At 41.5% G+C, this 16,580-nt stretch overlaps 1 protein-coding gene across 3 annotated transcripts in view; it reads left to right on the top strand.

Moving 5' to 3' along the window:
• ATXN1 (ataxin 1) overlaps window positions 1-16,580 on the top strand; it is a 311,414-nt gene that overhangs the window by 235,209 nt on the left and 59,625 nt on the right. For all 3 annotated transcript variants that reach the window (XM_063451697.1, XM_063451698.1, XM_063451699.1), the window contains one exon: window positions 1,986-2,103. The gene's annotated coding sequence lies outside the window, so the exon portion shown is untranslated. The remainder of the gene's footprint in view (window positions 1-1,985; window positions 2,104-16,580) is intronic.

Raw genomic sequence — 16,580 nt, forward strand, 5'->3', positions numbered from 1 at the left:
AATACACCCCCTAAATTAGTACACCCCCTTAATTAATACTCACTCCCCCCTTAATTAATACACCCCCCTTAATTAATACACCCCCTTACTTAATACTCCCCCCTTAATTAATACACCCCCTTAATTAATACACCCCCTTAATTAATACACCCCCTTAATTAATACTCACTCCCCCCTTAATTAATACACCCCCTTAATTAATACACCCCCTTAATTAATACTTACTCCCCCCTTAATTAATACACCCCCCTTAATTAATACACCCCCCTTAATTAATACACCCCCCTTAATTAATACACCCCCTTAATTAATACACCCCCCTTAATTAATACAGCCCCCTTAATTAATACTCACTCCTCCCTTAATTAATACACCCCCTTAATTAATACTCACTCCCCCCTTAATTAATACACCCCCCTTAATTAATACACCCCCTTAATTAATATTCACCCCCCCAATTAATACATCCCCCTTAATTAATCCACTCACCCCTTAATTAATCCTCACTCCCCCTTAATACACCACCCTTAATTAATACTCACTCTCCCCTTAATTAATACACCCCACTTAATTAATCCACACCCCCTTAATTAATACCCCCCCTTAATTAACCCACACCCCCTTAATACACCCCCCTTAATTAATCCACACACCCCTTAATTAATACTCACTCCCCCCTTAATTAATACTCCCCCCTTAATTAATCAATACACCCCCTTAATTAATACACCCCCCTTAATTAATACACCCCCCTTAATTAATACTCACTCCCCCTTAATTAATACACCCCCTTAATTAATACACCCCCTTAATTAATACTCACTCAAACCTTAATTAATACACCCCCCTTAATTAATACACCCCCTTAATTAATACACCCCCTTAATTAATACTCACTCCCCCTTTAATTAATACACCCCCCTTAATTAATACAACCCCTTAATTAATACTCACTCCCCCCTTAATTAAACCTCCCTCCCCTTTAATTCTTTAATCCATTATCCCCCCCCCCCCCCTTTAATTAATTTAGCCCCATCACATAAAATTACTACTTACATTTTATTGATGCCTTGACCGAATGGGTGCCTCACCGCCCGGATCCTTCCGCTGAAGATCCGTGAAGGCGGGCTGACGGCGCTGCGCACGACGTCATCACGTTGCGCGACGCCGCGGCCCGCAACACTCCTCCCCTTCTCATCCATGTAGTAAGTCCTGCCGGGCCACAAAGGTGCTGCGGCTGTGCGCAGCGTAATGATGGGGGCCGGGGGGTGACACATGACACCGGACGTCATGGCACCCCCCTAGTCAGTGGCACCCGGGGCGGGCCGCCCCCCCCCTTAGTACGCCACTGCCCCCACCCCCCCTGCTTAGCCCTGTTAAAAGGTGATAAAACCTACCTCGTTTCCAGTGCTGCTTTAGGGAAAGCATTGAATTGGCTGAAATCAGCAAGGAGGCCGGTCTTAAACGCCAGCTTGGTCAATCAGCATCTCCTCATAGAGAAGCATTGAATCAGTACATCTCTATGAGGAAAAATTCAGTGTCTGCATGCAGAGCGTTTAGACACTGAATAGCAGGAAGCACCTCCAGTGGCCGTCTGAAAAGTGGCACTGGATGTGTCCCTATGGGGAAATGTAAACACTGCCTTTTCCCTCAAAAGGCAATGTTTACATGAAAATGCCTGAAGAGAATTATTATACTCATCAGAACAACTACGTTAGGCTGTAGTTGTTCTGGTGACTATTGTGTCCCTGTTTGTCTAATAATTTACCATCAATTTGTCTTTGACCTGTTTTTTTTTTTTAAATTGTATATTTTACTTCTTTATTGTATTCGTAACTCTTTAACAATAAAGTCTATCTATCTATCTATCTATCTATCTATCTATCTATCTATCATAGTAACACCTATTAGACTATATACACCTAATCATTGGGTGACTATAAGAAATATGTTAAGTGTAAGTAATTTTGTGTTTCTTTCTACAGGTATTTATTTATGTGAATAAAGGGAGCTCGGAAACCGCTGTGTGAGAGTAAACCCATACTGTTGTCGTCACTAGGGCAAAGCCTTGGAAAAGACAGCAGACCTGCCACGTTGAATGTTGTAAGTATTCAAGCATGTGTTTATTAGTTTCATTAAGGCCCCTTTTTATTTTCAGTATCTACATTTCAATACTATGAAAAAGGCAATAATAAAATGTTCATTGTTTTTTGTAGTATGCTGCTCTGTTTTTAGTGCCCCAGCTGCAGCATCTCTTATATAAGTATGTACGGTAGTTAAACTGTGTCAAATCTGCTCCTATGGAATAGACCTGCAATGGACATAGTAAATGCTCACACACTAAAGAAATTATGGACTCAGATTTCATGATAGTTACATTATACCATATGGTGTGTATCTGTTCCAGCAATCTATGTTTTCTTCTTTATAAGCTGACCCGCCATAAGTCTTCAGATGCTATCAGGCTGGATTTAACATGTAAGGGCTATCTTGGCCAATTCCCAAACTAAAGAAATACACGTTATCTTTAAATATATGTTTAATGTACTTTTAGCTGGTCTGATCATCATTAAGCGGGACTTGGAAATTAGCTTCCAAAATGGATGGCAAAATTACAGGATTGTTAAAGATATCCAGCTAATTATTGCTATATTAGTTGTATAATTATCTTTTACTTTACTTTCATATTTGAACGATGGTTTTAAATATTCTTTTTTTTTTAAGTGACCAACATTATTTTAATTTGATTACTTATAATATCCCTTCGTTTTGCCTTTGTCATGTAAAGCTTTTCTATAGTTACTTCATGCTCTAGTCCCCACATTCCAACCTGGTTTTCTTTGGTCAACCCATACTTTCCTACTCTGCTCTAAACATGTTCCTAATTTACTGTCAGACATATTCTGCCAGAAAATGTGAATTATCCGTACAGTACATCTCCATGGCCACTTTTATTTCCAAGACAGGTCATCATATTCCTTCTCTGTGTATGTTTCCACATCCACAGTCCTTACCAATGTGCATCCCCTTGGATATATACCTTTCCAATTTAAGACCCCACAGCCATAAATCCTGATTCAGAGTATCTACAATCATATATAATGACCATGTCTTAGGTCATTTTCCAACTGGATAAATCTTGATATCTGCTCATGGTGTCCAGAAAACTTAACCAGAGGCACTGAGAGAAATCTGTCCACTCTCATACCCCAACAAGATTACCTGGGAAGGTAATAATCCCATTCTAGCACCCTTGATCTCTGGGATTTTAGTTTAGAGCACTTAAAAATATTTTATTCTATAATTTAAACGTCAATTTAGCAGGGGTGTTTTTGAAATCGAACACAAATTGTTTTGTTGCTCTGAATTTCAGGCCACGAAATGTAATAACGCACTTATATGGTCAATTAGACCCAGTTTAGGTTTTAACCATGTGCCATTTCTGACAGTTAAGCAAACAACCAATTCAAACTACCTCTGCAAACTTATAAGTATTTTCCAAGAATGTCAGCCTCTCATATAACAGTTTGGTATGTCAGCCTAATTCCCTCTGCCATACAGAGTTGGTAAATTATATTTCATACAAAATCAAACCACTGCGCTTTCAAATGTTTTTGTTAAAAAACAACAAGCAACAACAAAACTCAAGCATTTATTCAGCAGCACCCCCCATATATTTAGAATAAACAGTAGACACTGAAATGCCCATCAAACATATATGAATATGCCTCAGTGTGTTACATTTGCCATAGGAAACAAGTAAATATTCTTATTGTATTCCTCCATTAAAATGCATTTTCCTACAATTGCTCCTTATGCATGTGGGCCAATATGTACGTGAGTCTTTACTTTTTAGCTGTTTAAAGGGACACTAAAGGCACCCCATCCACATCATCTCAATGAAGTGGTCTAGCTGCTATGTGCACTCCATTTTAACCCGGTAGCTGAAAACATTACCATTCTGCAGTAACGTCAATGTTTTCTTTTCAGAGTTAACCTGCCCCTAAGGCTGGCATACTGGCAGCCACAAGAGGCTCTTTCATGAAATAGCAGAATAAAACTCTATAAAACTTTATCAGATGATCGTTTTGCCACGCATGCTCACTAGCCCCCCAATGTGTTCCTATGGCTCTTCTTAGTGAAAACAGACCAAATGTGGAAGTTCACAGCTTTCTTGTCCTCTGGAATTCTTAGATAGCATCATGGATAAACTCCAGAAGTGATCACATAACTACTAAGACCATGAATTTCTAAGACATTCTGGATTGATGATATGTGCATGTATTTATCTTTTTGTGGCATGGACTGTTCATGTATTTTTGCACGATTTTATTCATCTGTCTATAATTTATCTTCAAGAATAAATCACAACAGATTGTCTTTTATATGTTTATAGTTCTGTTTATTCATACATGCATAGTATTTTTTCTCTTGCTATTGTTTTCCCACACACTCAATTTAATAGAATTTTGCACTTTTGTGTGTGTGTGTATATATATATATATATATATATATATATATATATTTGTGTTAAGGGCTCATGATAGTACAGAAGATACAAACACTGATAAGTGTAGGATGGTATTAAAAGAGCAAGTCGGTTGTGGTGTGCCGGAACCGACGATGAGGTAGGCCTGTAAATAAAGAGGGCCCACCAAGAAGAAATGTAAAGAGAAAAGGAGTTAATAATGAGGAGTGGGTGGGAGGGTGATACAGCGCTGACCTCGAACGATATGGAGCCAGGTAAGGGGTGTCCCTTAAGTAGGGAAGAGGTGTGTCATACGCCCCTCCCACAATTACAGGCCAAAAGGCCTCAATACTTGTGTTAAGGGCTCATGATAGAACAGAAGATACAAATACTGATAAGTGTAGGATGGTATTAAAAGAGCAAGTCGGTTGTGGTGTGCCGGAACCGACGATGAGGTAGGCCTGTAAATAAAGAGGGCAAAAGTAGAAAATCAAATTTATTACATACCAGCAATATACATACTTTAACCAGACATGTCTTGAAAGGCATTTCTTACTTCTTGTACCGGGTTAGATATGTATCTAGAGTAAGCCGATGATTTCCAGCGCCCTAGTGACTTGATAACATGAACTGGAATGTTTGCACTGGATGCTGTGGAGGCCGCTCCTATGCGGAAGGAGTGGCCTGAATAGTTAGCTGATTTGAGGCCCAGCTGTGTAAGTAAAGACCTGACGTGTGTCATAAAGGTGGTGGTAGTGAGTACCGAACCTTGTAGACTGAAAGTGATTGAGATGGTGGTTCGTTGTTATGCTGGGTATATGAGTCCAGTAGTTTGACGGGGCTCCACCTGTTGTGAGTAGGATAGTACTTAACCTCTACTGAAAGTGCATGTTGACTGGTTTTGGAGTGAGGCAGAGTCAAGATATAATAGTCCATGTGTTTTGTTAAGTGTGAACGAAGTAGGATGTGAGTGGACTGTGTTGTGCTGATGGCGGTAAATTCTCTTGGTCTCAAGAAACCATAAACAAGGCTACGTATATGGCGGTTTTAACGATGAGGTTTGTGTTGTTGGCAAAGGGTTTAAATCTAGTGAATTGTATAAGTCTTTAAAAATATGGAAATCTATGGGTAGCCTCTGGGCCGTACGTGGGGGTTCGGATCTCTGAATACCCCTAAGGATGTTCTTAATTGGTAGGAGGACACTTGATTTGTCTGGTTGTAAAGTTAGCATGTGATGTTGGATGCCTGTCAGATATGGTTTGATTGTGTTGTATGATAGTTTGAGTTTGAGGTGGCAAAAAGAAGCAAAGCCCAACCAGGATGTCACGATGAAAGGTTGTAAGATGTTGTGTTCAGAAAGGAATCTTTAAATCAAATGAAAGCTCTATCGTAAGTTTCCAGGGTATTAGTAGACAGTGCTAATTGGGACAATGTTCTTCTATGTTGCATACTCGCATCTAGTCCATTACTAGATGGTGGAATAGTGGGGTGTTCGTGGCTGTGAGTGCGGCTGACGGGAGTATTTGACGAAAAGCCTGGAAATTAAAGCGAGACAAATTGTCAGCAGCAGTGTTACATACACCTGGAACATGAATACAAAACAAGAGAAAATTATGACATGCAGCCAGCCAAGTGAGTTTCCTCAAGAATCTCATAATAGTCAGTGATTTGGATCGGCCTTGTTTATAATGTGACAAGTTACTTGGTTGTCTGAGTAGCAACGTACAGACGAACCTGCCCATAAATGCACCCATGCCACGGCAACCGTCACGATGGGATATATCTCAAACAGAGCTGAGGTAGTGGAAAAACCCTCCAGGTCCTGAAACTTCTGAAGGCCAGCTGCCCCAAAGCCATTCGTTCCTGAAAAATTGCTGCAAAACCTGTGGTAGACGCCGCGTCTGACCAAATGGTAGGTGAGGAGTCAGACAATTTTGGAAGGAACATGCTTTTACCATTCAAGGTGGTTAAAAATGTTCTCCACATAATTACGCCTGCCGTGGCTTGGGTATCCAGGGGTGACCTGTGTCCATCATGTCTAAAAGTGGGAAACATGTAAAGGAGTTGTGAGATGAAAGCCCGGCCTTGAGGTATGATGTGAATGGCAAAATTCAGTGACCCAAGCAGAGACTGTAATTCTTGCGGTTGCAAGTACCGAGTTGTATGTAGAGATTATGTTGATCAGAATGTTTTCTACCTTGGGCGTGGCAGGCTAGCTTGCATGGTGGCTGAGTCTAGTATGATACCCAGGAATGTGATGAAGGTATCTGGTCCTTCAGTCTTGGTGGAGGAGACTGGGACACCCACCTGTTCGAATAGACTGATGGTTTCTTTTAGGCTACTGGGAGGGGAATATTCTCCTCGACCAGTAAGAAATCATCCAGATAATGTATAACTGTAGGGCATCTGGCTATATTTAATAAAACCAGCATAGGGTTTCGGCGAATACGTCGAAAATGGCCGGACTACTTTGGAACCTAAATGTTAAACGTGAGCAAAATAGTAGTTCCCTGCCCACTTGATACCATGCAGGTGACAGTGTAGGGTGGATAGGCAGTAACTTGAAAGCATTGTGATATCAGTTTTACTGAGCCATGCTCCGGCCCCTGCCTGCATGATAGCCGTAATGGCGTGATCTATGGTGGAATATTGCAGTGAAAATTCCTCAGAGGGTATGAGGGAGTTCAGACTAGGAGTGGCAGATGTAAGCCCTATTCTGGTTCTTCCCTTAAATTCAATTATTGTTTTATATCTATTTGTTTATAAAAGCTACATTTTCACTGAATAAAGTGTGGCTATGGCTGCATAAACAGAAACAAAAGTGATTTCACTCCTAAATAACAGTGAACTGAGCAGTGGGACTCCAGGGACTCCCCCACCCTCAGGGCCCCCCTCGCGCTGGGCTGAAGGGGTTAAAACCCTTTCACCCACTTACCTTTCTCCAGCGCCGGGCTCCCCCGGCGCTGGGGAACTCTCCTCCCTGTGCCGACGTCAGCTCCGAATACGCATGCGCGTCAAGAGCCGCGTGCACATTCAAACCTGCAATAGGAAAGCATTACTCAATGCTTTCCTATGGACGTCCAGCGTCTTCTCACTGTGATTTTCACAGTGAGAATCGCGGAAGCACTCTAGCGGCTGTCAGTGAGACAGCCACTAGAGGCTGGATAAACCCTCAGTGAAACATAGCAGTTTCTTTGAAACTGCTATGTTTTCAGCTGCAGGGTTAAAACTAAAGGGACCTGGCACCCTCACCACTTCATTAAGCTGAAGCGGTCTAGGTGCCTATAGTGGTCCTTTAAGCCCAAGTTGTTTTTGTGCCTATAGTGTCCCTTTAAACTACAATAGTTCAGTGTTGGCTGGTGAGGTTCAAGATGCTCCTACCCCAGAGTTGTACTCCTTCCTATACAGTACAGATATACTCCTACACTACAGAGCACTGAGCATAATACAGAGATGCTCTTAAAATAAAACAGGCTGGGTACAATACAGAGTTACCATACCACAAACAGAGCATGATTTATCAAGGAAAACATAGTGTATAGAGCAGAGCACCCCTACCCTTACAGTGTCTCTATATATGTTTGTATTAGTTGTCATGTATTTCTGAGTGAATTTGTTTTGTTATGTTTTCCAGTTACTATATATCAAACTTGCCCTAGAGTCATGAATAAGCTACTTTCTTTAGCTACCTTTGTGTATTATATATACGGTAGTTCTGTTTGCCAACCCATGCTGTAATAGTTTTAAGTTAATGTTCAAAACCCATTAGAGTCTCAATGTGGAACCCTTTTAACACAAAACAGCCATTACATATGCCTTGTCTTAGTGATGTGCTGGAGGCAAAGGATCCTGCATGATATCACTGCATATGTCTTTCATTCTCTTTTTTTTTTTTTTTTTTTAGCAGCTATGGGTCTCATACAACAGCACTATCTTCTATTCTTTGTTGTGTTCAGAATCTGCAGCCACGAGTTGAGCATGTGATTGTTAGCATTCATCCTTGGCGTTCATTAGCATATTCTTATTGTCAGGAAGATATACTGCAGAAATTGAACGCTAGACTATTACACAGAAGCAATCTATTACAATATTTTACAGTCTTTGCCCACGAACCGAGCATACATTTATGGAGGTCTTAACCCCTTAAGGACACACGACGGAAATATTCCGTCATGATTCCCTTTTATTCCAGAAGTTATGTCATTAAGGGTTAAAGAGACTCTCCAATGCATATCCGTTTTCCTGGCACTGCAAGACCCTGTACTGCCCCTCTCTCTCCCATCCCCATCCCATGTTGCTGAAGGGGTTAAAACCCCTTCAGTGACTTACCTGAATCCAACACCGATGTCCCTTGGCGCTGGGTTAGGCTCCGACCACGCTCCTCCCCCACCGACGTCAGCCGGCAGGGGAGACCTAATGCAGATTATTCAATGCTTTCCTATGGGGATTTCGGCGACACTGGAGGTCCTCATGCATAGCGTGAGGACGTCCAGCATCATTTGCAACACTTTTCGTGTTCTAAGAACACGGAAGTCCCTCTAGTGGCTGTCTGATAGACAGCCACTTGAGAAGGACTTAACCCTGCAATAATTACACTTGCAGGGTTAAGGGTGGTGGGAGTTGGCACCCAAACTACTCTAATGGGCAGAAGTGGTCTGGGTGCCTGGAGTGTCCATTTAAGGGGGTAATGTGTGTAGCCCACTATAACCCCCTAACAAAGGTTTGCGCTCCACATGTTGCAGATTTTAGTTGAGTATTCTCAACCAGAATGGTGGCAAATGCAGAATACATCAACTATGATACATTTTAACAACGAGAAACAAGTTTAAATATTTTTGTTGTTGTTGTCTGTTGTAATGCATGTTGTTTAATCACAACAGATTCTCACATAGTTCATAAATATGCTAAACAATGCAAAAAACATCTGAATAATGTTTCTGTCAGGACTTCTTAAACAGCGAGTTTGAAAGCCGCCACATCAAAACGTTTTATTGATTTAGCTCTTCAAGTACCAGTTAATCCCATCATTGCAGTCAGGTACCTGAAGATTCACATCTCGGTTATTTTGCATCATTTGATCCACAGAACTCTGCTGATAATGAATATGTAGCACATTTTCTAATTGGATAATCAAGTAATTGGTGTTCTAATATTAACTGGTAGACGTTATTAAGGGGTTTAACCAGGTGTCCATTGCAGGTTTTCCGAACCTGCTCCATTGTGCCTTGCTCAGTTTAAAAAATGCATGTTAATTTTAATCCTTCTGAATTGTTGCTGAAAATAAACGATTATAGTCATCTTTTAAATAATTTGATAGTGAGATAGAGAGTGAGAAATCTTATACTTATTAAGTATACCGAAAAGTATACTTTTAAAGGACACAGCTTGCTAGAATATATAAATATTAGTATGACATATGATCAGTTTTAGCATACCTACCCAAGTGTCCTGAGTCCCATAGAACTGTGTCTATTTTGGACCTTCTAGAGTGTTTTAACCTAATTATATCTAAGTGATAACCATGGCATGATGTGGGTGCATAACTTACAATATTTCAAATGGATAAAGAAGGACGCTTTAGTTTTAGGGGTGTACATAGGTGGTGTGGCCATGGGATAGATTGTTCTTAGAAATTTGATGTGATTTTTATAGAACTAAAATATAATATATAATTTAGAACATGAGCAGTGTATCTTATTTATACAGACTGGTGTGTAAACACATTTATTATAGTTTAAATGGACACCATTGCAGATATATTAAACAAAAAATAATGGAAATTCTACTTTGACATTCAGTCCCTTGATCGGGACTTAGTTAAAGCACCTTTGGCAATGTGTACAGCCAAAGGTGGTATGATGCTTTGCACACATGGACATGGGCAGGTTCTGCTGGTCATCTCTGCAGATCCTATCATGCTCTGTCATGTTGGATGGGAACCATTGGTTGATAGCCATATTCAGGTCTCTCTAGAGTTGTTCAATTGGATTCAATTCCAGGCATTCCCTAGGACATTCACATAGTTTTCTCTAAGCCACTCTTGTGTTGTCTTGGCACTGTGTCATTGTCCTGTTGGAAGTTGAATTTAATTTGGCCAGGTGGCCAGCTCTTGGAAGAGACCTGGTTGTTCCAAACTTCTGCCATTTAAGAATCACGGCAACTACTGTGCACTTGGCAACCTTTAATGCAGCCTTAAAGTTGTGTAGCCTTCCTCAGATATGTTTCACAGTCGTGTCTCCAAGCTCTGTAGACAGTTCCTTTGAACTCTTGGCTTATTTTTTTCTCTTATATGCATCCACAGCTGTAAGACCTTCTATAAACAGGTGTGTGCCTTTTCAAATTATGTTTAATCAATTGAATTTGCCACAGGTGGGCTACAATCAAAGTATAACATCTCAAAGATGATCCAGAGAAATAGGATGCACCTGAGCCAAATTTCAAGTGTCATAGCACAGAGCATGAATACTTATGCCAATGTGATATGTCAGTTTTTTAAAAAAAATAACTCTGCAACGTTTTAAAAAATGGTTGTTTTTTGTTTGTTTAGTTTTGCTAAATCCTTATGGGGTATTGTTGTGTAGTTGAAAAAAAAAATCTACCAAGTACGTCCGACAAAAAAACAGTAGTTAAGGAAAATGGCAAATATGAGTACTACACTCACCTGGACAGGCGATCCCGGTTGAGGGGAATTGCCTGAGACCCCAGAAGTCCCCCTGCAGCAGCACCGGCCACCCTGGCCCTTCTGGACCATGTGATCACCATGATCACATGGCCGCAATATAGGTCAATGGAGCTGCCTGCAGGGGGACTGTCTGAGCTGTCATGATGATATCATTGTTGTGATACATTTTATTGTTTTGAAACACTAATATTTGTGTTCAGCAAAGTCTCCCGAGTATAACAGTACATGTACAGGTTTTATTGTGTTTTTCAAAGTTACAGGGTCAAATATAAGGCTTGATTTTCCCTTTTTTTTCACATTGAAATTTGCCAGATTGGTTATGTTGCATTTGAGAGCGTATGTATGGTAGCCCAGTAATGAGAATTACCCCCATAATGGCATACCATTTGCAAAATAAGACAACCCAAGGTATTGCAAATTGGGTATGTTCAGTCTTTTTTAGTAGCCACTTAGTCACAAACACTGGCCAAAGTTAGCGTTCATAATAGTTTTTTTTGCATTTTTAATACACAAACAAATATAAATGCTAACTTTGGCCAATGTTTGTAACTAAGTGGCTACTAAAAAAGACTGGACATACCCCCTAGTGAATACCCTGGGCTGTCTACTTTTCAAAAATATATCGCTTGATGGGGGTAAATTACATTGGCTGGCTTCAAAAATGTCCCAAATAGGACATGGGTGCATGATGACCAGCTGTGAAAATTCCAAGTTGGAAAACTGGAATGCGCACCCTCCAATAAGTTCTTTTAGCCCCAAGAGACCCAGACACACGTATACATGGGTGGTATCACTGTACTCAGGAGATGTTGCCAAAAACATATTTGGGTGTTCATTGGCAGTAACCGTTAAAGTTCTCAGTACATGTATTCTTAAATTTCTATGTGTTTCAAAAAAATCACCAATTGTTGTTTTTTTTTTTTTTACATTTTTTGGCATAGATTGGTGGTAAAATGGTTGCATGAAAAGAGTCACAATACCCCAAGTTTAATACCTTAGGTGGTCTTCTTTAAAAAATATATATACATGTGAAGGGTTATTCAGGGATTCCTGACAGACGTTCATGTTGAAAAAAAATGGTTTGGAAATAACAAAGTGCTACTTCTACTTATGGCCCTATAACTTTCCAAAAAAAGCTAAGAACATGTTAACATTGGGTATTTCTAAATTCAGGACAAAATTTAGAAACTATTTAGCACGGGTGTTTTTTGGCGGTTGTAGATGCGTAACAGATTTTGGGGGTCAAAGTTCGAAAAAGTGTGGTTTTTAAAAAATAATGTCATCATATTTTAAAAAAAATTATAATAAGTTATATGATATGATGAAAATAATGGTATCTTTAGAAAGACCATTTAATGTCGGGAAAAATTGTATATACCGTATATACTCGAGTATAAGCCGACCCGAATATAAGCCGAGGCCCCTAATTTTTCCCCAAAAAACTGGGAAAACTTATTGACTCGAGTATAAGACTAGGGTGGGAAATGCAGCAGCTACTGGTAAATTTCTAAATAAAATTAGATCCTAAAAAAAATATATTAATTGAATATTTATTTACAGTGTGTGTATAATGAATGCAGTGTGTGCGTATGAGTGCAGCGTGTGTGTGTATGAGTGCAGCGTGTGTGTATGAGTGCAGTGTCTGTATGAGTGCAGCGTGTGTGTATGAGTGCAGTGTCTGTATGAGTGCAGCGTGTGTGTGTATGAGTGCAGCGTGTGTATGAGTGCAGTGTGTGTGTGTATGAATGCAGTGTGTGTGTGTATGAATGCAGTGTGTGTGTGTATGAATGCAGTGTGTGTATGAATGCAGTGTATGAATGCAGTGTGTGCAGGGCCGGTGCAAGGATATTTGCCCCCCCCATATGTCCTGACCTCCCCTCCTCCTCCCTCAGTGGTCCTTACCTCCCCACCCCCGTGTTCCTTCACCCCCCTCCCCCAGTGGTCCTGACTCACCCCTCCCCTAGTGGTCCTTACTTCCCCCTCCCCTCCCCTAGTGGTCCTTATCCCCCCCTCCCTCCGCTAGTGGTCCTTATCCCCCTCCCTCCCATAGTGGTCCTTATCCCCCCCCTCCCTTCCTCCCATAGTGGTCCTTATCCCCCCCTCCCTCCCATAGTGTTCCTTTTCTCCCCCCCTCCCTCCCATAGTGGTCCTTATCCCACCCCCCTGCCTCCGATAGTGGTCCTTATCCCCCCTCCCTTCCATAGTGGTATAGTGGTCCTTATCCCCCCCCTCCCTCCCATAGTGGTCCTTATCCCCCCCTCCCTCCCATAGTGGTCCTTATCCCCCCCTTCCCTCCCATAGTGGTCCTTATCCCCCCCCCTCCCTCCCATAGTGGTCCTTATCCCCCCCTCCCTCCCATAGTGGTCCTTATCCCCCCCTCCCTCCCATAGCGGTCCTTATACCCCCCTCCCTCCCATAGTGGTCCTTATCCTACCCCCTCCCTCCAATAGTGGTCCTTATCCCCCCCTCCCTCCCATAGCGGTCCTTATACCCCCCCTCCCTCCCATAGTGGTCCTTATCCCACCCCCTCCCTCCCATAGTGGTCCTTATACCCCCCCCCCCTCCCACAGTGGTCCTTATACCCCCTTTTTTTATTTTATTTTTTATTATTATTATTTTTTTTTATTATTATTATTTATTTTATTTTTTTTTCGTCCCCCCTCCCTGCTTGATACATGGCAGGGAGGGGGGCTCTCCTTCCCTGGTGGTCCAGTGGCAGTTCAGTGGGGGGGAGAGGGGGGCTGGCAGAGCTGTACTTACCTGTTCTGCAGCTCCTGTCAGCTCTCTCCTCCTCTGCGCCGTCCGTGCAGCTCCTTCTATCAGCTCACACTGTAAGTCTCGCGAGAGCCGCGGCTCTCGCGAGACTTACACTGGGAGCTGACCGAGGTGCTGAACGGACGGCGCGGAGGAGGAGAGAGCTGACAGGAGCTGCAGAACAGGTAAGTACAGCTCTGCCAGCCCCCCTCTCCCCCCAGTCTGTATTATGGCAATGCAAATTGCCATAATACAGACTATGACTCGAGTATAAGCCGAGTTGGGGTTTTTCAGCCCAAAAAATGGGCTGAAAAACTCGGCTTATACTCGAGTATATACGGTAATATGTAAATGAGTAAGAAAAAAAATTACATCTAAACACAAACACCGCAGAAATGTAAAAAGAGCCCTGGTCCTTAACGGTAAGAAAATTGAAAAACGGTCTGGTCACTAAGGGGTTAAAGGAAGACTGTAGTGTTAGGAATACATACGTGCATGTATTCCTAATGCTAGTGTTATACTAACTAGATATCTAGAGCCCCCCTTATTTAAGTTAAATAAAGCTTTTTACTTGTCTTATATCCCCTGGCACACTGGTCTCGCCATGGCTGCCACTCAAAATTGATAATTTCAGCCAATCCAGTGCTTTCCATAAGGAAGCACTGAGGCTACTTTGTATATGCTGCAATCGGTTCGCTGCACCCCTCTAGTGGCTGTCTGAGTGAGCTGCAGTGCTCACAATGCTGACAATGCTATAGGCAGTCAGGAAAGGCAGTGTTTACACTGCTATGCTTAGAAGGACAATATGCTTGCCTCAGAACCACTACATTAAGCTATAGTGGCTGTAGTGGTTCTCCAGTTTGCTAATGCTCTCAGTCTATCACTGCTGCCCATCACTACTCTGTTAATGGGGAAGCATTCCTAGCAGCATAGAGGAACCATTTAAGCTAAATCAAATCCAAAATAATACGGGGCTCCCTCTGCACGAGAGATAAAGCATGCTACTTAATGCTTCATACAATTTGTGCTACTTAGTTCATGTTTTCTGCTTTCCCTGGTATCCATAATATTCAATTATACAACACTAATTTACACTCGCTTAATTCAGACACTAATTATTTTTTTATTCATAAAATATTTTACCAGGAAGGATACATTGCGATTTCTCTTATTTTAAAGTATGTCTTGGGTACAATAACAGGATTTAGCACTGTATCTGGATCCAATGTGCATTAGTATAATTATTATTATTATTTTTTTCATTTATATATATTTATATATTATTTTCTGTATCTATAAGTCACATATCATATCTAAAGTCAATCAGCCCATATTGTTTTCTGTCTGGGACTGACATGTAGCATATTTTAACTTTTGCAAAATCACAGCAAACAATGGCCTTGATTTTTATATTTTTGGATAAACTTTAAAATGATATCATATTTTGATATTTTTATGTTTTGTGATATTTTAAAACTTAAAAAAAATAGTTTGAAAACTGTATCCAAAAATCTTAAATCAAAGCCAGTATTAGGAAACTCAAACCTAATGATGTTAAATCATGCATGTAACAAGCATGTCAAACTCAAAGGATAGCATGGGTCAATTAAACAAGGTTTAAGTTTATGTGGGCCACAAAAAAAAAAAACTAAACTAAAATTTTCATATAAACATAGGTTTGTTTTAATAAGTACAGTATATAAAAAAAAACAGCACCCCCCTCTACTAAACCCCAGTAAATACTAAAGCTCTCCCTCTGTACTAATTCAAAGTCCCCCCCCTCTGTACTTAATCCCAGCACCCCCCTCTAGTAAATCCCAGCCCTTGTTTAAAAAAAACAATATAAGCCAACAAGCAGACTCCACTCACATTTCCGCTGCCAGTATGCGACTCCGGAGTCCAATGGCGCCGTCCGCATCCTGTGCCAAACGGATCCTCCTGCTACCCTTTAAAAACCTGTGAAGGTGGAGCACGTTAATGTCACGTCAGAATGTGGCGTTGTGTGCCCCGCCAGGTTGTTCTCCACTGTCCAGCCATAGCCATAACAACACTGACCAACACACACTGACAGACACACACACACTCTCTGACATACACACACTTTCTGACAGACACAAACACACACACACTGACAGACAGACACACACACACTGACACACACACACACACTGACAGACAGACACACAGACAGACAGATACACAATAACACAGACAGAGACAAACACACTGACAGACACACACACACTGACAGTCACATACACTGACAGACACATAGACAGAAAGACACACACAGTGGCAGACACACACACTGACAGTCATACACACTGACCGTCACACACAGACACTGACAGTCACACACACACACACAGTGACAGACACACACACTGACAGTCACACACACACACACACACACACACACACTGACAGTCACACAACATTCTTGCACACACTCACATCAATTTTTTCATTGCTCCCTACCTTTGGGAGCTAGTGTGGGACCTCTCTCTAATCTTCTCTTGGGAGCTCAGTCTTCTAGCTCCTCACTGCTCCCGCGCGCGCAGTTTAGTGGTGCCGGGTGCTGGAATATGACGTCATATTCCGGCGCCCGGCTTCACTTCAGCAAGAAGACTGCCATCAGAGACCTCTCCCCCGGCCGGGTAAATGAGCAGACTAGGC

Source organism: Pelobates fuscus, chromosome 4, assembly GCF_036172605.1.
Source record: "Pelobates fuscus isolate aPelFus1 chromosome 4, aPelFus1.pri, whole genome shotgun sequence".
NCBI classification, from domain to species: domain Eukaryota; kingdom Metazoa; phylum Chordata; class Amphibia; order Anura; family Pelobatidae; genus Pelobates; species Pelobates fuscus.